General features: G+C 45.3%; 1 protein-coding gene across 1 annotated transcript in view; it reads right to left on the reverse strand.

The window, feature by feature from the left end:
* MYO16 (myosin XVI) overlaps window positions 1–11,248 on the reverse strand; it is a 580,200-nt gene extending 568,952 nt beyond the window's left edge. Inside the window, exon 1 of the mRNA XM_045772942.2 lies at window positions 10,703–11,248. The gene's annotated coding sequence lies outside the window, so the exon portion shown is untranslated. The remainder of the gene's footprint in view (window positions 1–10,702) is intronic.
* Between the last annotated feature and the right edge of the window lie 11,509 nt (window positions 11,249–22,757).

Genomic DNA, 22,757 nt, shown 5'->3' on the forward strand with positions numbered 1-22,757 from the left:
TGATCTTCAATGAGGTTGCCAAGACTACATAATAAGGGAAGGCCAGTCTCTCGAGCAACTGGTGCTGGGAAAACCAAATGCCCACATGCAAAAGAATCAAGTTAGATCCTTATTTTACACCATATACAAAAACCAACTCAAAACAGATTAAAAACCCAAACAGAACCTTGAAACTATAAGGCTCCTAGAAGAAAACAAGAGATAAGCTTCATGACATTGGATTCAGCAGTGATATCTTGGATATAACATCAAGAGCACAGACAACAAAAAGCAAACATAAACAAATGAGACTAAAGCAAACTTAAAAATCTCTTCACAGCAAGGGAAACAATCATCAGAGTGAAAAGGCAATCTATAGAGTAAGAGAAAATATTTGCAAACCATATACACGGTAAGGAGTTAATATCCAAAATATTTCAATAACTCCTACAACTCAACAAGAACTAAAATAACCCTATTTAAAATGAGGAAAGGACTTATGTACCCATTTCTCCAAAGATGATATACAAACACACACACACACAAAATATGATCCAAAGATGATATACAAATGGCCAACATGCATGTGGAAAGATGCTTGACATCACCGATGCAAATCAAAAACAGAATGAGATGGGGCGCCTGGGTGGCGCAGTCGTTCAGCGTCTGCCTTCGGCTCAGGGCGTGATCCCGGCGTTATGGGATCGAGCCCCCATCAGGCTCCTCTGCTATGAGCCTGCTTCTTCCTCTCCCACTCCCCCTGCTTGTGTTCCCTCTCTCGCTGGCTGTCTCTATCTCTGTCGAATAAATAAATAAAATCTTTAAAACACACACACACACCCCCACACACACAATGAGATATCACCTCACAGCTGTTATGGTGGCCAGTATGGAGAAAACAAAAAAATAACAAGCTTTGGCAAGAATGTGGAGAAATTGGAGCCCTTGTGCACTGCTGGTGGGAATGTAAAATGGTGCAGCCACTATGGATAATAGTATGGAGATTCTCAAAAAATCATATATATAATGGAATATTGTTCAGCCATAAAAAAGAAGGAAATCCTGCCACGTGTGACAAAAGGACGAACCTTGAGGGCATTATGCTAAGTGAGATAAGTCAGACGGAAGAAGATAAATACTCTATGATCTCACTGACATGTTAAAATCTAAAACAAAACAACAGAAACCTGATAGAAAAGAGAACACACTGGTGGTTGTCAGGGGCGGGCAGGGGGAGGTGGGGGAAATGGGTGATGGTGATCAAAGGTCAACTTTCAATTATAAAATGAAGCACGTTCTGAGCATGTAATGTACAGCGTGATGACTACAGCTCCCAATACTATATTACATATAAGTAATAGGTCATCACTATCATTTGTAAGAGGTAGATTTTTAAAGTGCTCACCACACACACACACGCACACGCAAAACTGTAACTATGTAAGGTGATGGCTGTATTAACTACATTGCAGTAATCACTTCACTGTGCACCTTAAATTTACACCATGTTATACGTCAATTACATCTCAGTAAAACTGGAAAAAAATCAAAAATAGAATTATCATATGATTCAGGTATCCCACTTCAAGGTATTTATCGAAAACAGAACTGAATGGGGCGCCTGGGTGGCTCAGCCATTAAGCATCTGCCTTTGGCTCAGGTCATGATCCCAGGGTCCTGGGATCAAGCCCCACATCGGGCTTCCCACTTGGCGGGAAGCCTGCTTCTCCCTCTCATGCTCCCCTTGCTTGTGTTCCCTCTCTCATTGTCTCTCTCTGTCAAATAAATAAATAAAATCTTTAAAAAAAACAAAAAACAGAACTGAAGATAAGATCTCGAAGAGATAGTTGCACACCATAGTCACCATAGCATTATTCACAGTTGCCAAAAGGCGGAAGAAACCTGCCCATTGACGGAGGAATGGATAAACAGAATGTGGTGCATACAAACAATGGAATATTATTCACCCTTAAGAAAAAAAGGAAATCTTGTCAAATGCCACAAAACGGATGAACCTTGAGGACACTGCTCGGCGAAATAAGCCAGTCACAGACAGATAAATACGGCATGATTTCTGTGGATATGAGGCATCTAGAGTCGTCAGACTCACAGGCAGAATGTGAGATGTGGTTGCGAGGGTCACAGGCAGGGGAGAGAAACTGGAAGCTGTTGTTCACTGAGTACAGGATTTCAGCTGTGCAACAGGAAAAACTTCTAGAGATCTGTCGCACAACAATTAACACTACTATCTACTTTAAAACGGTTATGGTCGTAAACTTTCTGTTATGCATGTTTAACCACAATAAAATTAAAAAAAAAAAACTTGGAACCATGTAAAGCAAAAAGAAAATAAAAATCAAACTAAACTCTAACACAAATTCTTATAATTAGGAACCTCAGAAATTAATTCACCTAATTTTATACATGAGGAAAGTGAAGCGTTCATTGTAACTGGCTTTTCAAACAAGTAGTCAGGTGAGTCTGTAATGACTGACTTTTGTGACTATTCTGGTTCCTTGTGTTTTTCTAATGGTTTAAAATTTGTGATGAGTGTGTGTACATAATACATACAATGTATTATTTTTTATGGGAATCTGTATACCAGTCTATAGCTTCTAGGATGTTCTATGAAGCTCAGGACATCTGACCTGTCCAGTTCTCTCAGGTTTCGGTCATTCTTCATCATGTGCCATGACTGCCAAGGACACCCCCCCAATCACACACCCGCAGTTCTTTCTGCACCCTGCATACAACTCACCGAGCCTCACCTGAATTCACTTAAAAGAAACACACGAATTTCTGTTTTAATTTCATCATGTATCTTGGGCTTTAGTCCAAGATTCTGATTTGTTTTCCTTATTTAAGCTCATTCTCTTTCATTTAGAGGATGGGGACCAAAATGACAATGAGGCGATCCAGCTTTACGTGATCTTTACCTTTTACACCATTAGCCCCAAGCAGAGGCTGATGACGGCCTTGCTCTTCTTCCTCTAAATGTTGCAAAAACAGCCTGTTCGTTGGCTTTAGTATTTTTTCCAAACCCACACTCATGATAAGGGTCAGTCCTGACATTCTTCCTATGGGTTCATGTCACTCTTTTTCACTTTGCTTGGACCCCTGCTCCCTCTCCAGCTCGTATGTGCGTCCTCGCTAAATGTCACCCCACAGGTAGACCCTAGGGACTGATGTGAGTTCTTCTATGCCTTCTTTTACTTCTGCAAAATGACCACACGTGACTGCAGAGCCATGGCGCTGCTTTGTAATGTCCCCCTCCACATCTGATTTCACACTCTCTGTCCGTCCCCTGGGCTCCTTCCTCCCACCATTTCAAAATCCTCTCCTAGGACCCACTAGGCACCAGACTATTTCAACACAGTACAAAACAAGCTAGTGGGATCGCTTTCTCCAATGGCTTCTCCACGTTTATGACACCAATAAGTTCTTACTTAGTAAGTAGACTCAAGTCCATCGTAGCACTTGAATGATATGCTTTTAGAAAGCACTCCAACTTGTTTAAGGAACCTAGACTTCCCGAGAAGGAAACTCCAGCCGAAGTCCGAGCGCACTGCTGTCTTCTCCAGGCAGGACAACACCACCCGAATTGACAGAGCTCCTGCCCAGCGGTAAGCCCCGAGCTAAGCAGGTGTGTAGGAAACTGTAGCTCATTCAATCCCGCATTTTTACCCTACAAGGCGGCCACTTAGTTTACCCCACTTCACAGGTGAGGTCTAGAAAGGTTTGCCCACGTATTCATGGTGCCAGAGGAGTGAGGAGCAGACCTGGAATTCCAACATAGGCTTGTCCACCTCCAGTTCACCTCCTCATTGACCACTTACGCCGCACTGTGCATTCATACTGTGTCTTATAACTGCAATGTCCTGCCTCGATGGCTCTTTTATCCTCTACATTAGGAAACCTCTATTTACTGTCCTTACTTGAATTTTCATGGATGTGTTGCTTCAGCAAACCCCCTCCTGAGAAATGTCTTTGTTTCACTCCAGAAAACCGTTACTTGTCTCTTTCTACATGCTACAAAATGAACACGGCCAGCCCCAGCCTCGATAATACTTGCCGGGTATTCTACGAAATTTCTTTATTTCTTATCCCAAAGTTCTTTTGTCTTGCTCTTGCATTTAGTTTTAAATCACTGGAAATAAATGTAAAGTTAATGACTCGCTGTCCCAAATCATAAAGATAAAAGGCATATTAATAGACTTTTTAAAAGAAGATTTGAGAGCTCATGGAATGATTTCTACCCAGGGACTCTCAACCACATATAACTGAGCAGCTTAGAACCAAGAATCTAAATTAGAAAGAAAATGAGTACGCCTGAGTAAGACTTTATCATTCTTAGAGGAATTATTTAATATTTCTAATGTGTTCATTAAAGGCATACAGTGCCACATGCTAGAGGCTTTAACCTACCACGTTTATTTTTAAAACACTAATTCTAGTAATAAAAGTGAAAAGAAGGCATTCAACATTTCAGTTATAGAAAAAAGAATATATTCAAATGCCTGCTTTCATGCATTATTCAATTTAGTTTATGAGAATTTGAACATCAACCTCACCTTTATCCATACTTTCAATCATATTTTTTAACCAAAATGCCCTCAGCAATTCTGGGGGGACATAAATGACTTATTTTACTTACATTACTTAATAGTGATGATGTCTCCCATGGTAATCGTGTGTGGGTAAAGGGCAAGAATATGAAAAAAAGCAATAAATACAATCCATTCAAGGAATGAAATACGGGTTCTGCCTTCATTTTTTTCTTCTTAAAATGCAGCAAATCTACAACTGATTTTTTAAATGTCCAGTTTGGGGGAGGATGATGATTATTCACGAAGTCAGTTTCCACATAAATGACACTGAACATGACCTTCAGCACCCCGCCCCCCACCCCGTTCCTCTGCATCTACCACGGCAGCCTTCTTCTGCAAAGGGCAAGACAGCAGGTATTCCAGGCTCGGAGGGCCGTAGGGTCTCAGTGGCTCACACCTTCTTTGCTGCGCTGTGTGTGTTGTATTGTTTCTGCTCTCCTTTACAGATGAGAGTGTAGCTCACAGGTTGCAACACAAACAAGCCACAGGTTATATTTGGTCCCCAGCCTACCCTGGCTGTAGATGGCTTTCTATATGGCATTGTTCAAGAAGCCAAAAAAAAAAAAAAAAAAAAGTCCTTTCTTAAAAAGAAAGGTCCTGGATTTCTGCTTAGTGATAAGAGCACAGGATTAATAACCAGCCCTTTATGCAAGTCCTGCTCTATCCCAAGCTAGCGTGTAACTCTGAATAAATTACTCTGTCTCTCTAGGTTTCTTTTTCTTATCTGTAAAATGAGCAAATGATTTTCATGGGAGGAAGAAGGACCCAGTCAGAGGGATCTGTGGGGCAGGGTCTGGGGGGGTGGCAGAGAGGAGAGCCACTGTAAAATGTGACACGGGGTTCCTTGCGCCGGGAGTGCAGGGCGCGGGCAGGGCTGGAACCTCCGAAGGGCATTTCCAGGGCTCTGAGCAGCTTGGCTTTTGCAGTGCTCACATCTAATGCATTCCTAGAACATCAACCAAGCTACACACACACACACACACACACACACACACACACAGCTGCACCAGGGGTAGCACTAAGGACAGCCCACGATGTGTATGCGGGAAGGAGAAGCCAAAAGAGGGGCAGCTATGGGCCGTGGCCGATGGGAGACAGACGTGCGGCGTCTGACCCCAGTGAACAGTGGGCAGCACGCTCCCAGCACGCAGGAGAATGAATAGTCTACGCAGTAAGAAACGTTACATTGCGCCTGGGAAACGACATGCAACTCCAAGGTAGCACAGAGGGTCAGGACTGAGGCAGGAGGCTTCAGGGTGGGCAGGAGGGGGTCGAGAAGGCCCACATAGGTTGAGCATGCGCTGGAGGCTGTGGGCAACAGGAAATCCCTAGAAGATAAATCTCTCTGGCATTGTGGCAGGATCTGAGGGGACAGCCCGGAACAGCAAGTTCAGAACTGAGGCCTGAGCCCCGGCAGGAGACGAGCACTTGACCAAGCGTGGCCATAAGGGTCAGCACGAAGAAGAAGGGTGCTCTCAGCAGTGTCTACCAGATAGACCGAGACCCCCTGGGGCCCGAGGGAAGGGGCCGGGGGTTGGGGAGGGAAGACTGGGAGAGGAGGTGCTGCCTCGGGGTTCCATCCCTGGGGCAGGGGAGACACAGGAATGAGAGAGGCAACCTGGGGAGAGGAATAGACACTGTGAACTCCACTTGGGGTGCTGAAGTTAGGCAGGCAGGGGACATCCAGGTAAGCGGTCTGCAGGCAGATTCAGGCCAGAAAGTCCCCAAGGAGGGGGCACTGGAGCTGCAGGGGTGGAGCTGCATGCAGGGGGAGAGCGGAGAGGAACCCTAATGCAACAGGGACAGGGGGAGAAGTGGGCCCAAAGGGACAGCCTGGGGAGTCACATCAAGGGGACGGGTGGGAAGAAACGCCAGGGCAGGAGACCAAGGAACCAGGAGCAGCTAAGCGCTGAGAGTCCATGGTCAGTGCTATTGGGGCAGAGGGATAAGGGTGCAGGTGAGTTTCTGCAGCAGGGTCTGAATGGAAGCTGGTTGGCCACGGGTGGGCGGAGAAACTCTCATGAAGGGGAGGGGTACACCCAACTCTACCCCGCTTCCTCCAGATCCACAGAAACAAGCCCACTGCAGGAATTCGAAAGACCACGTCATTTAAAATTGCTCTTTTTAACACAGTTACACAGAAAGTATTGTAATCCAGCCTGGAATATAAAATAAATCAGTTGATAGAATCCTGCCACTTGAAATCTAGAATCTCTTAGAAAATTGCAGCACTTTGTCTCTGTATACTTTTAGTTACAGTTCCATCATGTGAATCTACACTTCCTTAGAGCCAATGGCCTGAGTCACTGTGAGGTCTTCCTCGTTACTATAATCAGACACAAGAATAACCAAGTAGGAAAATCTCTGCACACCGCTCTCTGTTTTGGGAAAGACAGGCGATTCCAGCTCGCTGGAGGAGGCAAGATGTGAACTCCAGAGCGCCCCTGGCACCAGGCTCTAAGATGCAGTGCTCCCAGAAGTCGCTCAGGGCTGGCGGGGAGGGGGGGGGGGGACAGTCCCATGTCCCACCCCAGACTCTGATTCCATAGGTCTAGGAAGGGCTCAGGAAATCTACTGCTACCAGGCCAGTGGGGGGCGGGGGGTAGGATCTCAATTAGGCAGCCCAGGGAGTGGGCTTGAATCTCTGGGTGCTTGAATGACTGCTCACTCTCAGGAAACGTCATGACAGAACTGTTAATGCATTTTATCACTTCTCACGGTCTAAAAATCATTAGCACATTTCTCTGAAAAAAAAAAAAAGTCTCTGCTTAAAGAGGCCAGTGAGTAGAAGTGCCTGATTTCAGTGGGTAGGAGAGGGAGAAGCAAGCCTGCTGAGAGGGCTCGATCCCAGGACCCTGGGCTCAGGACCTGAGCCAAAGGCAGACCCTTAACAGACGGAACCACCCAGGCGCCCCTGGGTTCAATATTCTAAAACCATAGACTGGACCCAAAGCGAGAGTCACACCCCAGGCTGGAGACTGCAAGCGCCCAGTAAAAAGACTTGAGACAGAACAATGGGATAATCACCCACCAGTAGGGAGCTCTGCAAGGGCACTGAATTTTGCCTGGGGGCATCTCCACAGGGAGAAAGAACAGAATTCAGGAACAGAAAATGGGAATGTGGAAGGAGTCACCATGCCTACACTCACCTTCCAGGGGCCTTTGAGAAGATCAGGAGAGAGTTCAGGTGAGAAAATAACTCAGAAGTGGCCCAGTGTTGCTACTGTGAGCATCTCGAGTTCTAAGGGTAAGGACACTTGACTTCCTAGGACTGCTTCCTCCCCTCAAGGCACCTTGGGTGAAAATCATCTTTTTTTTACTGCCTGGCCCTTTTTTCTTTACTCCATACAGGTAAATTACACGCATTTTTAAACTAAGTAATTTTCATTTAAAGCTTTACTGTTCTCTTGACATGCTCAGCCTTTGCTCTCTGAAACTCGTATAGAACGATGTGTTGGAGCGCCTGGGTGGCACAGCGGTTAAGCGTCCGCCTTCGGCTCAGGGCGTGATCCCGGCGTTATGGGATCGAGCCCCACATCAGGCTCCTCCGCTATGAGCCTGCTTCTTCCTCTCCCACTCCCCCTGCTGTGTTCCCTCTCTCGCTGGCTGTCTCTATCTCTATCAAATAAATAAATAAAATCTTAAAAAAAAAAAAAAAGAACGATGTGTTATTTCTAGTACAGAGAAGAATCCAGAACAAGAGTTGGGGGAAGGAGAACCACAGGAGAAAGGGGTGAGAAGAGAAGGGGAAAATGATCACTACTGTAAAAACGTACCATCTCCCCAAGATTTGCCCCATGTGTCTCCCTCTGGGGAGGGGGGGTGGTTATGGTCAAACCCTCTACCTTCCCGCCTGTGTGATGTTCCTGTTTGGTAGAAAGAACAAGGCCCAGGAACCTTGCTAAGATCTAACTCTCTGGCCTTGAAAACATGACCTAGGTCCTCTGGGTCCTCTGCCATGATGAGAAGATCCCAAAAAGGCAGATAGTATTTGAGGCGCTCTGCTCAGCGCAGGTCAAATATAAAGAACTATCATTTTTAAATATCCCGGTTCCAGTGAAATATATTTTCTCACTCATTCAAATGTTGTTGTTGTTTTTTTTTTAAAGATTTTATTTATTTGACGGAGAGAGAGACAGCCAGAGAGAGAGGGAACACAAGCAGGGAGAGTGGGAGAGGAAGAAGCAGGCTCCCAGCGGAGGAGCCTGATGTGGGGCTCCATCCCAGGGACCTGGGATCACGCCCTGAGCCGAAGGCAGATGCTTAACGGCTGAGCCACCCAGGCGCCCCTCACTCATTCAAATGTTTTAACCCAGTAAATGACCTGCAAGTTATGGACACACATATATGTACACATATATATTAGGATTCCATATGCATTATATGTATTATGTTTTTACTCAACACATTTTATCTTCTGATTTCTTAAGGAGGAGGAAAGGTCCCTGTACAGATAAACTGAACCACAGCATTATGCCCTCTACCTGAAATTTTACTGAATAAACTTCTCTTTCCTTTTGTAAGTAAACACCACACTGGATGATGTGTACAGTGGGTGCCCTATCCCTGAGGCACACTGACACCTCTACAGCAATGCCACATACTCTGGTTTCCAGAAGGTCCATCAAATATAAACCTCATACGCTCACACAGGTTAGTCACCTGTGGCGAGGGACCACAGCTGTTAATGTTTAGCACATGTTACCTATGCTTGCATAATTTTAATTAACTAAACTTCAAAAAGACAATTTGACATGCTTTGGAGGACCCTCAACTCATGGTTGACAAAGTACCTTCAAAAACTTTAAAAAAAAAAACAAGAGCAAAATGTAATTTAATTTAGTCCGTCAAGAGGAAACTTGATGGTGCAGGTAGGTCTGTGGCCGCCCTGTCCTCGGTCGTGTGGCTTTGATTTCAGGGGCTCCTGGATGACTTTGGGGTCTCTTGTTCTTACTCTTCACTCTAAGTGAAAATCATTAGGAGACGCATGGATGGAGCTTCTTAAGTACCCCCAAGAACCCATGGCAAACAGGCGCGAGGCATTTTAACCTTCTCCCAAACAGAGACTCCAAACATTTCCCGAGATCTCCAAGAAAGCCAGACAGGACCCGCGCTTCCCGGGAGCCCCTGCGCCTGCCTTTCTGCTCCCCGACTCCTTTGGCCGGTTCAGAACAGCTAAGGTTTACTTGGCCCTACTTCGCAAAACACAAGCCCTTCCCTTCCAATGGCTAAATTATTCTACCAGGTGGCAAATGATTAACACACAATTTAAACGCGCTGGCTCACTCCCTACAACAGAGATCTGAGCCACGAGCGAGGAGCTACAGCTTTTCAGTAATGACAGATCCACCAGGAGAACTTGATGAAAATCATCTCCATTACCTTTCGGGGGCGTACAAGGCACCAGGGAAACCCAGCACTTTCACCGAGCTGGTCGGTTTTACCAGCCAGGGAAGGTGGGCGGAGGCCGAGGGGAGCGGAGCCGCGGAGAGCCCCGGATGGGTACCCCGCTGCCCCGCCGACTTGGCCCACAGTGTGGCGACCGGGCCTCCAAGACAATGAAGGGGACACTGGCCCGCGGGGGTCGCGGTCAGGGGTCAGTGGGATCAGTGGAAGAGGCCACAGCCAGGGAGCCCACCTTCACTCCCACATCTTTGTTCTCTGAAGTAGTCGCTCTTTTTCATCCCCGAAGGAAAAAGAGAAGACGGCCCCCTGCCGCCCCCTGGGAGTGGTCGAGTAGGTGACCGCCCCGCTTCTCCCATCTCCCGCAGCAACGACAGGCTCCCAGGTCCCTCCGAACTGCCAGTTTCGCCTCCTCTCCTCGGCCAGGTCCAGAGTTCAGAGGCTCTCTGCTCTCAGCCCGCGTTCACACACCTCCCCGCGTCCCCTTCCCGGGAAAGGACCGCCAGCGTCCTCTCCACGCCCCCCTCTCCACGCTGGGACTCGGGCTGGGGAGCCCGCGATGTAGGTGCGAGCACCCCGCACCCTCCCGGAGTCGCCAGCGCCGCGGGGCGGGGGGGGCGTCTGCGCCCCGCCGACCCCTAGACTCGGGGCGAGGCTGCTCGGCCGACTGCCCCGCGCTGGGGAGCGCGCCCGACGCCCCGCCGCCGCCCTACCTGCTGGAGAAGGGTCCGCGGAAGACGCGTGCAGCCGGCGGCGCCAAAGCGGGGATCCGCTCCGGGTGCGCTGCGGAGGGCGAGCGGGTGCGGCGGTGCGCGTGTGCGGCGGTGCGCGTGTGCCGCGGGTGCGCGGGTCCCCTGCGCCCAGGGCCGCGGCGCGCTCGGGGCGGGCGCGATGCGCGCAGCCGGGCCGGAGGGAGGCTGGCCACCGCCGCTCGGAGCCTGGTGGGCTGTGCTCGCTCGGCCCGCCTCCGGGACCCGCGGCCACACTCGCCCCTCCCCGCGCGCCCCGCCGGCCGCCGGGCTCGGCTCCAGGTCTCGGGGGCGCCGCCTGCCTCCCCTCGCTCCGCGTCTGGCTGTCCCGCGGCTCCTGCCAGGATGCCGAGCCCGCCTCCCTGCACTCCGGCCAGGGTGGTCGCTCCAGGTCTCCTGCCTCCCTCCTTCCCACGCTTTCACGCGCTGAGACCGCGCCTCTCTCTCCTCTTCCTGCTCCTTCGATCCTCCCCTTTGGGTTCTCACGCCTCTCGCTTTGCTGACAATCTAAGTAAGGGGCTCACTCGTCCAACTTTTGCTTCCTGACTCGTGCAAGAAGCGAGGGAGCCGGAGGGGAAGGAGGTGGACGCGACGCGGGTCCTGTTCTCTGTGGCCGGGAGTTGTGACTTGGAGCGGGCATCCCCCTTGGCAGTCCGACCAGAACAAAGGCCATCGCGGGGACTGTGGCAGTTGTCACCAGATGAGACGAGTGGCCCTTTTAAAGATACAGAGGCCATACAGTCCTTGCTGCCCTGGTACTTGAGAGCCTCTGAGATTGTCCTGAATTTTCCAAAACACGAATTTTAGCGTGGGACAAGATAAGCATGGGCAAGCTCAAGCCTTTCTCTAGGGATCGGCTCTCTGTTGCAATTTTCATGACAGAATAGAATTCCACACCCACCCCCCAAAATTGTGTTCCTGCTTGCCCCGTAAACATGTTTCACTGTCGACGTTTTGCCATGAGAGCTGTAGGCTATATTAATTCTAGGGTTAATGTGATACACGCACACACATACACACACACACTTTATAATATATAATAGCAAAGGGTCTTGTATATAACACATACGCAATAACTTTATTCAAATGAGTTTATAATCATATTAATTATTCAGATTATTCTCATCTAAATAAAACATGTGATACATGGGTATATGAAAAATAGAGAATCTGGAGTTCTCTGCATGAAATGCAAAATTTCATACTAAAATGACGTTATACACTGCATGTTCAGGAATGGATTAAATGATGATTCTGAGATCCTATATTAATTTTTATGTATATTTCATCTTTTCTGTGACTTGAGATACATTTTGTGAATGTTAGGATGGGATCAAGTCAATGAATTAGCTTACATTATATACTGTGAGATGATAATGGAGATGTTTTCCATGCATAATGGGACAAGAATGTAGTCTCAAGTCAGATTTGATTCTTACAAAAATAATTTAAAGGGTCATTGAATTTATCAAACTAATTCAACAATAGTGCTAAGGATAATATGGACTAGTAAGAATGGTTCTGAATTAAAAGTAAAATAAATATTTCCACACCTAATTGTTATTTGACATTTTATACACTGGCACCAAGAAATAGCAATGTGCTGTGAGGACTGTGACCCATTTCTATATTTATTGTGTTGCATTTTATGTGAAACCATTCCATTTTTCTCCATATAGTAAGATTTCTATGTAGAAGAAACTTGCACAAATTTACTCTACCAAAATTAGCTCTGGTAACCAGGACTTTTCCTTTTTTTTAAGATTTTACTTATTTATTTTAGAGAGAGAGAAAACAGAGAGGGAGAAGGGAGAGGGAGAGAATCTCAAGCAGACTCCATATTGAGTGCGGAGCCAATGCGGGGCTCCAGCCCAGCACCCTGAGATCATGACCTGAGCCAAACCAAGATCACGCCCCTGAAAAACAGCACTTGAAAGTCTATAGACATCAAACGAGGTGTCAGCTAATGTGCTCATATGGATTCAGCAGGAGAGTTTATGGACGGTATCACTAAAGTGCTGTTATTTCTGAAACATCGGTTATGTATTTGATATATGTTTCTCTCTGTTGTATATCTAAGTGTCCGCATTAGTGCCTTATAAGAAGAAAGCCAAAGAGACATAGGCAAAGAAAAACCCAGAAATCATGAACAGAATCCTGTTTGTATTCTGGCTCTTCCCATCCCATTCTGCCACATCTGTCACCACCGTGGGCTTCAAATACACAACTGACTTTGATAAGGTTTTAAAAAATAATTCTGCTATCCAAGGATATAAGCAATATATTATTAAGAATGTCAATATTGGTTCAGTTCCCGAAGGTAACTTTCCTCTTTAAAGTCAGATATAAATGCTGGTCTGCCTTTGGCGAGCGCCCTGTTTACATGGAGATAGCTGATGCTAGAACAGTAATTACTTTGCGAGCACAGAAGCAGGCATGACCCAGCTCAGCAGCCCCATGAGGTACATGCTAGTAAAAGAAGAACGTCTTAGATAAAAAGCCCACAGAACCTGGCTACGTGCACATCCTGAATTAAAGTTTTCTTCACTTTTCAGAACATCAATTATTAAGCTTCATCTTACGCAAGAGTGTGTGCAGCGAATTCTTTGTGCTTTATTACGCTCACAATCTGTCCCGCTAATACACCTTTCTCAAATGACCTGGAAATTTAAACACAGAAATAAAGTGATGTGCTAATTCTTAATAGTTTGGGGAACAGAGACACGCGTGTCCAGATTAGTCATGTCCCTAAAGTGTTGGTAGGAGCCAGTAAATGGAGAATTTCGTATGTATTACTGAGCAACATAATATCATTTTCTAAATCACTACACAGTTTTAACCCCTGGTTTACAATTCATATAAAAGTCCAGTTTATGTATTTGCTATGGACTGAAGGTTTGTGTACCTCGAAAATTAGTATCTCGAGATCCTCACCCCCAGTGTGATGGTGTTAGAACGAGGGGCATTTGGGAGGTGATTAGGTCACAAGGGTGGAGCCCCCACCAAAGGGATTGGTGCCCTTACGAGAAGAGACAGAGAGCTTGCTTGTCTGCTCTCTGCCCTGTGAGGACACAGTGAGAAGACAGTCTCCTGTAACCCGGAGGAGGGTCTCCCCCTGGACCCCGGTGTCGGACCCTGATGTCAGACCACTAGCTTCCAGAACCGAGAAATAAGTTTGCGTTGTTGGTAAGCCACCTGGCCTAGGGTCATTGGTCATAGCAACCCAAACCGACGAGGACACTATCCCATCCGTTACTGAGGGAGGGGTGTCGCCATCCCCCACTGTAAGTGTGAACTTCTATTTTCCTCCTTGCAGTTGTCAGTCTTCACTTCACATGCTTAGGATTTCTGTTCTCAGTGCATAATGTGTAGAATTGTTATTGATCCCTTACCGTTTTGAAATAATCTTCTTTACCCCTAGTACTATTCCCTGAGATGAAGTTTACTCTCCGTGAGATTGCTAGAGCCACTCCAGCTTTCTTTTGATGGCGTTAGCAAGGCATCTCATCTCTTCACTTTTAAGCGGTTTGGATCTTTGTATCTAAAGTGTGATTGTGCTGGAGGTGGGCGTGGGGAGGACGTGACCGCCAAGTGACCTGTGAGCCGCCGAGGTCAATCAGAGGCTCCTCACCCTCCCCTGATCTTGGAACGGGCGTGCTTCCCACCGTTCCCACAGCGGGAGGCGTTTTCACCGCAGGGCCCTGAGAGAGCAGGCTGCTGTTAATGTCACCCAGACGGTCGGCGTGACTGCACGCAGGGAAGCCTCCGTATAAACTTTAGGATCTGGTGGGCAGGTGCAGAGAGCGACTTAGTTGGCCACAGCCCAAGACCAGCCCCATACGTGAAGCTTCGTTTATTACACACCCACCTGCCCAGCTGGAGTGGCCGGTCTCTTTCTTGGTCCTTCCTTGCCCTCTCGGTACGGGAGCCAGTTCCACATTTTACCCGGGAGGCTTCCGAGTTTGCAAACCAACAGATTCTTACGGAAACCATATAATGAGGTCTTGTTTTTTTATCCAATGTTACAATCTCTGCATTTTAATCGGAGTGTTTGGACAATTTGCATTATCTCAAGCATTCACAAAGTATAAGAATTTTACGTAAAAAAAGAATTTTACATCAGTATTCTTCCATATATTCCATATATGGACTAAGGTCATAGGGCATAGACATAGGGCTGTGGCTTAAAGGCTGGCTACGTCTGATTTGCTCATCCCATTAGGAAGTGTAAAGAAGGTCATCTCACTCACTGTAATCTCTTACGGAAAAGGCTATCTGAATAGCATGCCTGTTGCTGTACAAAAGGATCTTTACTTAGAAAAATATGCAAATCGTAAGACAAATTGACATCCTTTTTTTTTTTTACTCCAGACCATCTATTAAATAATACCAAAGCCACAGAGATACCTCAATGGTATCTTTAGGTTACCAGTCACTTATTTGAGAGATAAATGTAATCGGTGATTAGTGCACAAATGCCAGAAAAGAACAACAGTTGGCTAATTCTCAAAGTGGAAACATTTATTTAGTTCGGAGTCTGTTGGTATAGAAATGCCACCCTCCTCTCGGACAAGTGAAGTCATTGGTTAGAGCCATAGGCTCCTATTCATCACCTGCTCAGATAGTCTATGCTTTGCTTAAAACCCATAACGCCTTGCCATTGACAGAAGTTCTTCAAGATGCAAATCACTAATTAATGTTGAAAAAAGGGGGCTAAAAATGCAGTTTTTCTTTAATAATGAAAATAATTTGTTAAATAATTTTCCTTGAAACATACACTTCCTCTGACTTTTCATTCATATTTTTTATTTAAGCACACATAAACACTAAACATGTACCAGCACTCGATGTGTGCATAATTAATTGCTATTTATTTTTAATTTAACTTTGGTTAAGTACTTGCTCTAGCCTGTATCAGACACATTGAATTAAATGTGCCCAAATGATTAAAAACACAATAACGTGGTAAGTTAGAGTTTTACTAGAGTTTACTAGTTAGCTAGTTTTACCAGTTAGACTTAACTAGTTTTACTAGTTAGAGCAGACATGAGCCAAAGGCAAGTATCTGAGTTCAACAAACGTTAACACAAAGCTTTCACCAAGGAGTTGATGGAATGAGAAACCAGCCGTGCTTCTGCCAACACCTGTTGTATAATCAAGGATTCATACAGCCACAAAAAGGTAGTCTAACTGAACTGCAGTATGTTTATTTTATCTTCAGAGTTCAGAAAGCTCTCATGATGCATCTAACAGTTTGCATATTTTTTTCAAAAGAATGAGATGCATTAATTACAAATACTGTGCTATAACAGTCAGTTAGGTGTCTGACTCTCTGTTTCCTGCTCAGGTCATGATCTCACAGGGCAGAAGGTTGAGCCCCGCGTTGGACTCCCAGCTCAACAGTGAGTCTGCTTGAGATTCTCTGCCTCTGCCCCTCCTCCAATTCGCTCTCTGTCTCTCTCTAAAATAAATCAATAAATCTTTAAAAATAAGTAAATACATACATACTACCATAGTACAACAAATCCCAGTTCTTTACAAAAACCCTGTTAAATATTCCATATATTTTAAATTAGTAACTGCAACACCCATACAGATAAATCCTGAAAAACGAACCCACCTTTGCCTGAGTGTTGTATGTGAGTTTTGAGTATGGAGCTATTCAGTCAAACTAAACAGACATAAGGTGTGAAAAATACAGGCTCCCGAAATGTTTGCAGCTGGTGGTTTGAAATGTCTATTCTGCAATTACTGTTCTGCTGTTATAGTCCAGATTTTTGAATAGGCGGGAGACCCAGGACGTTCCTAAAGGATTTTTTTCTAAAGATTTTATTTATCTTTAAATAAAGAGAGAGGGCTAGAAGGAGAGGGAGAAGCAGACTCCCTACTGAGCAGGGAGCCGGATGGGGGGGGCTCCCTCCCAGGACCCTGAGATCATGACCTGAGCCAAAGGCAGACTGACAGAGCCACCCAGGCGCCCCATGGCCATTCCTAACGGATTTAAAAGTTACCTGTCGCAGCGGGTTCCGGATGCCTCTCTGAATCTGTAGGGTGGAGCTGAAGCTTCAGTGAGCTATACATGTCTATATTTCAGAAGTAAATGAGCTTTACAATTTTATGGTGAAAACTGAAAAAATGGAACATTTAGAACATTTTCGTAAGTCTTACAAATGCTGAAAGCACTGGCTCAAACCCTGTGTCTTGTTAAGATACTTCCTCCTGTATCTGCAGTAGGGGGGACAGGTATTTTAATTAAGAATTTTACATAATGACAGCGTCAGTTCCATACCTCAAGGAAACTTTGATATTTCGTGAAAAGACAGAATGATGGTTCTGAAGAAGATCTTAAAGGTCAATTCTTTTCTTGATGGAGAGACTGAAGGCCGAAATAAGTTAAGTCAATCGGCCCCAAATAGATATAAATATATTGATCTGAAAAGAATCCAGAAAATCCATTACTCAGTTTGGATCTTAACCATGGTCTTCAGAAAATCATAAAACGTCAAAGGCACAGTTTCTGAACTTGCATCTTTTTTAATAATTATTTAAGCCCTGTGCTCCTTTAAACAGTTAAAAGGAATTCAATCATGTGGCTAGAAAAATTGGCGTCACAGTACTAACCAGTAAAAGAGAGTTGCCAGAGAGCAGTGCTTTCGTGAAGGAAGGTTAGAGGAAGTGCTTACCAGGAGGACAGTGACTATGACAGACCCAATAGTGCATAACAGCCAGGGTGCCCCACACAGTGCTGAACACAGACGCTTCTCAAGCCCAGGCAACCAAAAGTCCACCACTTTTGTTGAAGGGTGAGGATTTTCCGTCTCCCTCCCCATCTCCGCCCCGTAACCATGATGGTGAGAAACGTTAGCGGCCAAAATGACCATGAAGTGGCATTGTGTGCAGTCCATACTTTGGAATCTGGTTTCTATTCCCCTGCAGTCCCTTTCATGGGATTATGTCCAGGGTTCCCACTGTCTATCAAAGAACAGAAGCAGTAATCTAGAGGGGAAATGTGAATGCGGTTGGGAACAGTGCACCTACCGCCCTGTCCGTGAGCACCCACTCTGACTGCTTTCGTGTCTGTGCTGCTGGGGAACTTAGTGATGTGTCTTTCTGCAGCGTGTCCGTGTCCCCTGTGAAAGCTGTCCTCACCTGCAGCCGCTTCATCCCACTCACTCGGCACGAGTTCGCCGCAGCTGTAACCTGCCGAGCTTGGGGACCGTGCTCGCGGTGTCTCAGTATAGCAGGGATCCTTGCTGCGCACCTGACTGCTCCGTGGTTCCTCGTGGCCAGCTCTTCCCTCCCCCAGACACCACTGACTACCGATGGGAACAGCATGTGTTTAGCTCTCGTTCTTAGACCTGATGGTATTTTTCAGTCTTCCCAAGAATCCGATACCAGGTAGTCCACCTTGCTGTATCCAGATTCAGGTAAGCAAGCAAGCTGGTAGGTTGACATTTACAATCAGGAGGCACGGTCTTAATGTTTTCCTCTGCGTGCAGAACCCACCCACCCGAAAATGTATATATTATCTCCTGTAACGAGGAGAAATAAAAACTTCAGTGGCACCAAAGTGGCATGTTCCTTCACATTCTGCTTTTGACCATGACATAGTTTTAATGTCAAGTCGCCGCAGGTCATCCAGGCGAGCACCATCTATTTCCCCAATCACATACATTTCAGGACTTCCAGAATCTTTCTTGTGATATTGGAAGGCTGCATGGTCTCACAGAAGGCACACTCCCTTGAGCCGTGGGAAGGGTGTGATCCACAGCCACAAAACCATCCTGTGGCTCCAATTCATAGAGATCATATAAATATCTGAGAACCTTATTGTTCAAATCTTCACTTTTATTCACCAGGCCATGAAGTACATAGCCTTTGTAATCATTTAAAGAAGAGGTATGTCCAAGCTGAGGACAAGGCAACAGACAAGGAGATGGGAGCTGAGTTCCCTTTTCTTCCCTAATCAACAACGTGGTGGTAACTAACATAACTCGTTACTGTGTCTTCAATCATCGACTCTTCCCTCAAATACAAACATTCTGGCAAAATCACACAGACACACACACACACACACTAATCCATAGGGAGAGCAACCTGTATGATATTTCCTCTAACAGCTGGTGAAATCCTTGATTGATAACAGTGTTGTAGACACCCAAAGCTCTTCCACAACGCCCATTCCCCCATTCTAAAGATGATCATCAGTTCCCAGAGGACCACAGCCCTGTGTTCATACCAAGCATGGAGGATTGGCCTCCAGGAGCCATCTTAACATCCTTGCCTACGACTTCTCATCTGGTTTGGTTTCCATTTATTTTTTCTTATTACGAGACACATTTGTGTATTTCTTTGCATGCCTGGTTATTTTTGATGGGATAAACACTGTAATTTTCCTTTCTGGTCTCTAGATATTTTGTATTCTTACAAATATTATTGAGCTTTGTTCTGTGACACAGTTAAGTTACTTGGAAATTGTCTGATCCTTTTGGATGTTACGTTGACGCTGTCAGGTGGACAAAAGAAGCGCTCAGTCTAGGTCTGACCGTGCCCTGCGTTTGGGCTACATGAATATCCATGTGAAGTTCTTTCCCCAAATTACAAGGTTTCCCATTGTGACTGTTGGAACTAGAGCAGCCCAGTGTGAACTCCATCGACCGCTCCCTGTAAGGCTTTGAGCAGCTGCTTCCCAGCTTCCGGTGCTTCTTTTCATGTGTGAACGGATCAATACTCATGTGAAGAGTTGAGGAGGACTGCCTGCAGATTTCTGGGGTTCTCTTATGGTGCATCTCTCCCCCTCTGGTACCCTGTGAACTCCGGGCAGCACGGTGTCCTCGTGGAGTCCCCAGACTCACAACCTGTGTCTCCACCTGGGTTCCCCTTCCTGCTCTGCACCTGAACATTTCCTCTGGGCAGTAAGCTCACGGACACTGCCCTTTATTGCTAATGTACAGCACCTTGGACACTCTTCCTCTCTGTGTTTTCTCTCCCTGTTTAGTTGTTTTAGGCAGGAGGGTAAATTTGGTTTTTACAACTCCTTCTTGGTCAGAAATAGAAATCTTTGCTACCTGTTCTTTAATGTTGTCATCAGATCACCTGAAAGAATTTCCTTGACTAATCACTGACTGTTGTGAAGGGAAATGAGGAAAATCAATTGAAACGTAAAAGTTTCTAAAATGCTAAATGACCCCCCAAAACCCCACCTCCCTGTCTGTATCATACATTTTTAATGAACCAGTTTAAAAATAAATCACCTTGGGATGCCTGGGTGGCTCAGCTGGTTGGGCGTCTGTCTTCAGCTCAGGTCGTGGTCCTGGGGTCCTCAGATCGAGGCCCGCATCAGCCTCCTTGCTCAGTGGGGGGCCTGCTTCTCCCTCTGCTTGCCACTCCCTCTGCTTGTGCTCTCTCTCTTTCTCTGTCTTAAATAAAATCTTTAAAAAATAAAAATAAATCACCTCGAGTGTATCTTATAGCAAAGTACCCAGAGCAAATGATAAGATTTCTAGCAATTATCTTATAATTGCACTTGAGGCCTTCCAAATTTTAATTCAAAGTCATCTAAAAATTAATATATCATCTCAATAGTAGCCAGTCCTTCAGAAGTCTTTGCAAAGATGATACTGTGCTGTAAATGAGTCAGAGACAAAGACAGAATCAGATTCTCCGAACTATAAGTTACCTGAGCTATATCATTTGTCAAGTTCCCATTTTGCCCTAAATTGCAAGAATTTGGTTTCTGCAAAAAAAGTACTGGGTACTACTCTTCAGGCTTTATAGCCAAGTACACACTTTTTTTACCATGTCAGTTTCACTCTATTTTAAGCTATTTACCTGTTACATGGACCCATTCACTGTTGAAGGAGGTCATGCAGAGGAGGTGAGCACAGGTTGCCCCATGAGCTGGCACCGGGGAGCTGAAAATTCCAACTCCCTCTTCTGTCCTTGGAATGTACATTCCACTCACCATTCCCACACGTGGAGCCGTTTTCCAGGACAAAGCCTTAAATGTGTTCCGAGATCACGTGGGGGCTCCGTGGCTGAACCACATTGTTAAGGCCTCTAACTTTTAAGATTCTGGCGGGCTGGAGCAGAAACCAGCGTGTCTTGCAGGACAAGCCCCTACGGAAGTCCCCTTGCTTCTTGCATCTACCACCCACTAATCAGGAGTGGTCTGCTACTTTCTTTGGCCTCCCCTTGCCCTCTGTGAATGGGAGGCCAGTTGCAAATTCAGCCCCCCACCCCCAGCTCTTGAGGTTGCAAGCCAATATTAACCTACATGAGTTACCGTGGAGACATGACTGTCATTTGTACATGCACAACTTACTAACAAAAAGATGAGGTTTAGGAAACCTCATGGGAGATGTAGTGGCTACTGAGACCACATATGTGTGTGAAATCTATTTATAAATCTGAGTCGTTCATGAAAGTGTTCACAACCTTATAAACATACGAATGATCTGGAAACATTTTATTTTACTTTGAGCATAGTCGGCACACAATGCTACATCAGTTCGGGTGTTCCACTTAGTGATTTGACAACTCTGCTGCGTCGTGTAGCAACATTTTCGCTTTGAAACTGTTCTTACTTTAGAACATGATTTTTTAATCTAAGTATATTTCACCGTTAACTTATAATAACCCATGATTTTTTCTTCTCACTGCTTTTGGATTCGAGCTGTCCGTATAGGGCAAAGGTCGGTCGGAGTTACTAAAAACCCCCGAGGCAAAGAAGCTAATCACGAATTTCTGCTAAATTCTCTTGCTAAAGGAATGCTTAGCTCTGCTACAGAGTGCGGTTTACATTAAAACTATTTCAGTTACATCAAAGGGCTTAACACTGAGATATGTTTCACTTAATCAAACAAAGGACATATTGCTTTCCTAGTGTGAATATCATGCTTTTTGACCTGTGACCCCACCGATGTGTTTATCACATGAGCTCTGCAGTCCAGATACGTCTCATAAAGTTACATCAGCTCCTCTCCTCCCAAGGCCCTCGTTCTGCCCTATATTCTCGTCCTGTGGGTCTCACTGCCTTAGGCTTAGTCCCTTCCAGGCTTTACGGCCACACAGACTCTGATCCCAGTTTAATTACTCTCTCAGTTACACCTCTCTTTTCATACAGACTCTTTATACGCTGACCTAAAGTGAAGTGCATTTCCTGACCCAAGACTCTGAGCCTTGTTTTCATTTTTAATAAAACTTTCTTCCCAGATCAGTGCCATCATGCTGAAACTGACGGCGTCCAACTTTCTGAAGTCGGCTTAAGCTGTAACTCTCTGGTTCTTTCTGCTCTGACACTGGTATTTTACTCATGATTACATTGCTCACTTACACAGGACAGTATGGCTCTTTGTCATTTCTCATCAGTGTTATCTACATATGTTTAAAGATATGATTAGATGACCAGGATAAGTGACCATGGGACCTTATTACAATTCCAACAGTTCTTAATTATATACATACATAGAGAGAGAGAGACTTCATTATTGCAATAAACACTTCCAATCAGATGAATCTGACAGACCTAGAGATTATGTAATTATTATGATACTTCAAGCCAATTAGACAAGGTAAGACATTCATCTAAACTGTTGTAATTAACCGAATTTTCTAGTAGCCAAAACAGGTTTTCGTTTCACTTTGCAGCTTTTTTTATAATAATATTTTTTTATTGTATTATGTTAGTCACCATACAGTACATCCCTAGTTTTTGATGTAAAGTTCCGTGATTCATTACTTGCGTATAACACCCAGTGCACCATGCAACTTTTTAAAAAATCTTACAGCGTTTGCACTAAGTCCAATAAGATATATTGTTTCTGGTCATTACCCCCTTATAGTCAAAATTTCTCTTCTGGAATTTAAAAGGCAAACATTTTTTATATTTATTTGTAAATTTTTTGAGTTCTCCTGTCCCCAACCCGCCTCCACCATGATCTTAGGGTCTTAGGTGACCTTAGAAACTCCTCCACGACGGTCTATCCAATCTTTTTCCAGATCCTGCAAAGACAGCTCA

The sequence above is a fragment of the Ursus americanus genome, chromosome 10 (genome assembly GCF_024610735.1).
Source record: "Ursus americanus isolate L20-20 chromosome 10, mUrsAme1.1.p, whole genome shotgun sequence".
Lineage (NCBI taxonomy): Eukaryota > Metazoa > Chordata > Mammalia > Carnivora > Ursidae > Ursus > Ursus americanus.